General features: G+C 37.7%; 1 non-coding gene across 1 annotated transcript; it reads right to left on the bottom strand.

Moving 5' to 3' along the window:
- Positions 1 to 937: 937 nt before the first annotated feature.
- On the bottom strand, positions 938 to 1,044 carry LOC121223987 (small nucleolar RNA R71). The gene has a single exon (XR_005921451.1). It is a non-coding gene; the product is annotated as a small nucleolar RNA R71 (small nucleolar RNA).
- Between the last annotated feature and the right edge of the window lie 6,189 nt (positions 1,045 to 7,233).

Below are 7,233 nucleotides of genomic sequence, written 5' to 3'. Positions count from 1 at the left end.
CTAACACAATTACGTCATTTTGATTAAAATCATATTTTGAAATCGTGCATTTGAGATTTATTTATTTAGTTTACTTACTTTAAAATCTTAGTTTTTAATCACCCTTTTCAAAAAAAATATTTTTCTTCACCAAAGTGTTTTAAATAGCATTCATAAATAATTATTTTCACAGTTCTTATGGGTACGATAACTCAACATTTACTTGTCACTTTATTACTTGTTGCGATTGTGTACACTTGCACATTTTCGTCGTTCCATATTTTTGGAGCCATTGCCGGGAACTGTGTTTTTAAAAAGTCATTATTTTTGAAGTTGTTAGTTTTGCATTTTGGTTTATTTTTCTGTTCAAATTTTAACTTAGTTAATTTTTCTATGAGTATTTCAAGTGTTTATGAGTATTGACCGAATCATCGATTTACTCCCTGTAGTCCCTGAGATTGAACGAACTTTTTGACAGCGATAAAGACAAGCAAGTCAGAGAAGGACTAAACAGATGAACTTTGAAAATTTGAATCAAGGAAACGGAGCAAACCTTGCTCAGAATCCTATCCTTATTACTGATGATAGGGATAGAGCTTTGAGACAATATGTCGTGCCAGTATTTCATAATCTTAATCCGGGTATTAGGAGACCCAAAATTGAGGCACAATAGTTCGCGTTGAAGCCAATCATGTTCCAGATGCTTCAAACAGTGGGCCAATTCAGTGGAATGCCTATCGAAGATCCTCACCTTCCCTTAAGATTGTCTATGGAGGTGAACGATTCTTTCAAGTTAGTCAGAGTACCCGAAGATGTATTACAATTGAAGCTGTTCCCATATTCACTAAGGGTCAGAGCTCGAGCTTGGTTGAACTCATTACCACCAAACTCAATTTCAACATGGCAAGAGTCAGCAGAAAAATTCCTTATGAAGTATTTCCCGCCTAGCAAGAATGCTAAGTTGAGGAAAGAGATCACTACTTTCCAACAAATGGATGATGAGTCATTGTATGAGGCATAGGAAAGCTACAAAGAATTATTACGGAAGTTCCCTCATAACGGAATCCCATATTGCATATAACTTGAGACATTTTATAATGGTCTCAGTGCTCACACGAGGATGGTAGTAGACGCTTTTGCTAATGGTACTCTCCTTTCTAAGTCTTGTAATGAGGCTTACGAAATCATTCAGAGGATTGCCAGCAACAATTATTAATGGCCAACCAATACAGCAACATCAGAAAGATGAGTCGCTGGAATACATGAAGTAGACGCTCTTATTTCACTCGCATCACAAGTATCATCAATATCCTCAATGTTAAAAAATCTTACTACTAATGGGTGTAATAGTTTTGCTGTAACACCCGAACCCGAGACCGTCACCGGAGTCGAATACGAGGTGCTGACAGACTTTTTAAAAAATTTTCCAGACACTGCCCAGTCTGAGTACTAGTCGCTTCAAAAATCATATCTTGAGTTTCACAACTCGAAAATTAGTTTTGTGATTTTTCCCTGAAACTAGACTCATGTCCCCACCTATGTATTTTTTTCTAGAATTTTTTGTCGGGCCAATTAGTACAGTTTATTAGTCAAGTTCTCCCATGTTACAGGGGTCGACTACACTGACCTTTTCCCATTACGACCGGGATATCTCTCTGCACAGAGCTTCAATACTAATGCCGTTTGTTTCTATGGAAACTAGACTCAGAGAGGAATCCATACATATATGGTATGACCCCTAATTATCTCTGGTCAATTTATAGTGAATTTCCAAAGGCGGAACAGTGAATCCAGAAACTGTTCTGGCCCTGTTCCACAAGAACCCGAATATCTCTTTCTGTACTGTTCCTATAATTGTTTCGTTACTTCCATATGAAAGTAGATTCATCAAGGTTAGATTACATAATTTATTCACTATTTAATTCCACTCCTACGAATTTATGTGATTTTTCAATTCTACACCACTGTTGCTGTCAAAATCTGTTTTCAAGATAAACTTTACCTATTTTGTGGTTACCATGGACCAACTAGGGTTTTGCCATACATAGGTCCACATGTGATCATATTTAGCCATTCCAATGGCTGATCATTAGCCCAACACTTCCATTTCAAACCATAGTCACATCGTGAAACCATATATATACATACATAAACACAAATGGTCTAATGCCATACTCCACTTTTACAAGCCATTTTCGCATGGCTTTACACACATACATCACAAAAGAACTTAAACAACAGGGGGTAGTCCTATACATGCCATATCCAGAGTTCAACTAAAAGAGTACCAAAAGAGCTTGATAGTGTAGATGACTTCGACTTCGCTGATCCCGAATCCGATAGCTAACGAACAAAATCTATAAAACAGAGAGCCAAAGCAACCGGGTAAGCATTTTAAGCTTAGTAAGTCTCAAGTAATGAAATCGGCTTTGACTACAGTATTACATTCACATAGCTAACTAAATCACTTTATTAACACACATTCTCATAATCATACTTACTTCACACTTCATCAACATAGATACACAAGGTATCAACCTTTCTAAAAGCCGAAAATTCGTTAGCCGATCGCACGAATACTATTTAAAACGAACCGACTTTTCCAATGCACATGCAAACATACCTTATCATTCGGGTTGGTCAAGCATAATTATTAAATTAGTTACAGCACAAAACGCTCACATTCAAACCCAAGTTTCTTCGGTATTTAACCGAATACAGCCGCAAACACATTTGCCTTCGGGTCTTAACCCGGACATATCAACTCGCATAATTGCCTTCGGGTCTTAGCCCGGATATATCATCTCGCATAATTGCCTTCGGGTCATAGCCCGGATATATCAACTCGCATAATTGCCTTCGGGTCTTAGCCCGGATATATCAACTCGCATAATTGCCTTCGGGTCTTAGCCCGGATATATCAACTCGCATAATTGCCTTCGGGTCTTAGCCCGGATATAATCCAATGCTCATGCACACATATATCAATAATCATAACACATCCATATCATTTCTTCGTTACTAAGGCTCAAACACAAAACATTTATTAAACCTTTCAATTTTCGGCTCAGTAGCCACACACAAAGAGCATGATTTCAATTGGCTTTATAAGATAGTCTCTAAGCACATTCGACTATCCGTCATAGTATGACTATTCATTTCAATATAATTCAAGTAGGGTCATTACTCGAAGACTTACCTCAAATGTCGTCGAACGACTTCAACGGCTATTCGATTACTTTTTCCTTCCCTTTATCGGATCTAGTTCCCCTTTGCTCTTGAGCTTAAGTTCAACAAAATTTAAAATAGTCATTAATCGACTATTCAAGTATTACTTTCAGAATAATATATATATTGATCCGACTTTCACACACATAGATTATAGTAAGCTTTATATTAATCAATAAATAATTCATCGGCAAACTTTCATTAATGTTTACAACAAAATCACATATTCACTACGAGCTGTTTTCCTGAGCAGTAGTTACTAAATTACTTATAACTGGAGCTACTAAACTCCAAATCACTTGCCGTTAATTTTCCCTGAATATAGACTCGTATATCTTCCATCCATAAAATTTTCAGAATTTTAGGCTTGGCCAATCAATACCAGATTTTTCTTAAAGTTTCCCCTGTTCACTGTTTGACTATTCTGACCACTCTTCACTACGAATCCAATTTCTTACTTTACAGAATTCAAAATGTGTTGTATTTGATCTCATTAGAAACTAGACTCATTAAGGAGTCTAAGCATATAAATTTTATCTTATAATCATTTTTGTACAATTTATAATGATTTTCTAAAAACAGAACAGGGAATCCAGCAGTCATTATGACTCAGCCCCACAATGCTTCAAATATCTCAAGATCGGTAACTCTTTTGTTTTTATAGTTTCTTTTGTAAGAAAATAGACTCTTCAAGCTTTAATGACATAATTCACTCAGCTTCTAATTCAACTCCTATAATTTATGGCGATTTTCCAAAATCACCTTACTGCTGCTGTCCCCAAACAGATTATCACCAAATCAAATACTAACATTAGCATTTCACCTTAATAGCTAGCTTACCAAGCCTTGATTTAACATATAATTCACACATATCACATTCAGCTATATATATATACATTTATCATATTTATTATTAACAAAGTATGCTCATGACAAATTTACTCCCAATCGCATCTCAAAATTCATCAAGCTTAGAACACATTTACTAATTAAATTCGGTAGTTTAATCACTTTGCTAACCACTTATACATATAATTCAATTCAACATTATAACCCATTATCACTCATTTAGCCGATTATAGAGAATTAAACATAATATCTCTAGGATATACTCTACATGGCCGAATACACTACATTAATTTCCAACATTACCTAGGTAATTACCTATAGGTTCTTATACCTTAAATTCACACATTTAGCCTTTTAATGCCTATTGATCAATCCTTTGGTCCTATCAAGAACCATTTAACATGCAAGGAACATAATCATAGAGGAAGAAATTTACATTCTAAATAGGCTCAATCTTTGACCGAATGTACTAGGCTCCTCTAAGCCACTCATCCAAAAATCTTTACCCCATTCTAGTCACTCTCCCATTGTTCCATACAACATGAAATAACCCCTAATTCCAACACTTAATCATTTGGCATATTGCTCAATTCACCATAAGAAATCTCAACTTTCTTGACATTACCAAGAGTGCATCCACCATTTAACTTAGCATATTATAAAGCCAAATCAACAAATTCAAAGCTTACCTCCTAATAGCTAAAGATGAATGCCGAATTGCTCTAGGTAAGTTTTCCCCTTCCTTTTTTTCTCCTTGTTTCGGCTTGAGGGAGGTATGAGAAGAAGATGAACACCATCCTCCTTCTTCTCTTTTATTTAATTCCTTTTATTTCAATTATTAAATCATTTGTTAATACAAAATTATTTTAATTTTTGAATTAGTGGAGCATATTCTTTCCTTGGCCGGCCACTATATTTAACATGGGTAAATTGACATGCAAAACCACTCCTTTCAATGCATGTACTATTAGACCATTGTAAATTAGCCTCTCACTTTCCAACAAAGTTTCATATAAGTCCATATTAAAAAAAATTCACATAAAGATGATCAAATTAATGCATGAAACTTTCACACATGCAATTACTCACATCATAAACACAGAATATAATTTTTAATTATTTATAAGACTCGGTTTCGTGGTCCCGAAACCACTTTTCGACTAGGGTCAACTTTGGGCCGTCACAACTCTCCCCCACTTAAGAAATTTTCGTCCCCGAAAATCTTACCGGTAAATAGGTTTGGGTATCGTTCTTTCATCGAGCTCTCGGTCTCCCAAGTAGCTTCCTCGATCCCGTGTTTGAGCCATAACACCTTTACTAGCGGAACTCTTTTGTTTCGCAACTCCTTTACTTCACGAGCTAGGATACGCATCGGTTCTTCTTCATAGCTCATGTCGACTTGAATTTCAACCTCCGATGGGCTAATTATGTGCGATGGATCAGATCGATAGCGTCGAAGCATCGAAACATGAAAGACGTCATGAATCTTTTCAAGCTCCGGGGGCAAAATCAATCTATACGCAACCGGGCCAACTCGTTCGGAGATTTCGTACGGCCCAATGAATCTTGGGCTCAACTTGCCCTTACGGCCGAACCTGAGTATCTTTTTCCAAGGTGAAACCTTAAGGAACACTTTGTCTCCCACCTGATACTCGATGTCTTTTCGTTTCAAATCTGCGTACGATTTCTGACGATCCGTGGCTATCTTCAGACTTTCACGGATTACCTTTACTTTCTGTTCAGCATCTCTAATCAAATCAACTCCGAAAATTTTACTTTCACCGAGCTCGGTCCAAAACAATGGTGTACGGCATTTACGACCGTACAAAGCCTCGTAGGGTGCCATCTTAATACTTGACTGAAAACTATTGTTGTAAGCGAATTCAATCAAAGGTAAGTACCGTTCCCATGAACTACTGAACTCGAGGATGCAACATCTCAACATATCCTCAAGTATCTGAATTATCCGCTCGGATTGACCATCTGTTTGTGGATGAAAAGCGGTGCTAAAATGCAGCTTGGTACCCAAAGCTTCTTGCAATTTCTTCCAAAATCGCGAGGTGAATCTCGGATCTCTATCCGACACAATAGAAATCGGTACCCCGTGTAATCTCACAATCTGAGAAACATACAATTCAGCTAGTTTATCCAATGAAAAATCCGTACGCACGGGGATAAAGTGAGCCGACTTAGTTAGTCTATCGACAACAACCCATATCGCATCCTTCTTACTTGCTGACAAAGGCAGTCCGGACACAAAGTCCATTGTGACTCGATCCCATTTCCACTCGGGTATCATGATCGGCTGGAGTAATCCTGAAGGCACTTGATGTTCCGCTTTCACTTGTTGACATATTAAACATCTCGAAACAAAGTCGGAGATGTCCCGTTTCATACCATGCCACCAAAATTGACGTTTCAAATCGTTGTACATTTTCGTACTCCCCGGGTGAATTGACATTCGGCTACAATGGGCTTCGTTCAGAATCATCGAAATGAGTTCCGAATTCCTTGGAACACACAAACGATTTCTGAACCTCAAACAATCATCGTCATCAATTTGAAACTCTGATCCCTCGTTCGGAAAACACTTAGCCCGTTTTGCAACCAATTCATCATCGACTTTCTGAGCTTCACGAATTTGGTGAGTCAATAATGGTTTAGCTTTTAATTCAGCTACTAACACACTGTCTGGTAGAATAGACAAATGCACGTTCATCGCTCGTAAAGCAAACAATGACTTCCGGCTTAAGGCGTCCGCAACCACGTTAGCCTTTCCCGGGTGGTAATCAATGACAAGCTCGTAATCTTTCAACAACTCAAGCCAACGTCTTTGTCGCAGATTCAAGTCTCGTTGAGTCATCAAATATTTGAGACTTTTGTGATCCGAAAATACATGGCACTTCTCACCAAACAGATAATGTCGCCATATTTTTAAAGCAAACACGATGGCAGCTAGTTCGAGATCATGGGTCGGATAATTCCTCTCGTGTGGCTTCAATTGTCTCGACGCATAGGCCACGACTCGACCTTCTTGCATCAATACGCAACCCAACCCAAGTAGGGATGCGTCACTATAGATGACAAACTCTTTACCTGATTCGGGTTGCACCAAAATTGGAGCTTCAGTCAAATGAGTTTTCAGTTGGTCGAAACTTTTCTGACATTTCTCCGTCC

This window comes from Gossypium hirsutum, chromosome D11, assembly GCF_007990345.1.
Source record: "Gossypium hirsutum isolate 1008001.06 chromosome D11, Gossypium_hirsutum_v2.1, whole genome shotgun sequence".
Classification (NCBI taxonomy): Eukaryota; Viridiplantae; Streptophyta; class Magnoliopsida; order Malvales; family Malvaceae; genus Gossypium; species Gossypium hirsutum.
Note: the sequence above shows the minus strand (reverse complement) of the source record. Positions and strands in the feature narration are given on the sequence as shown.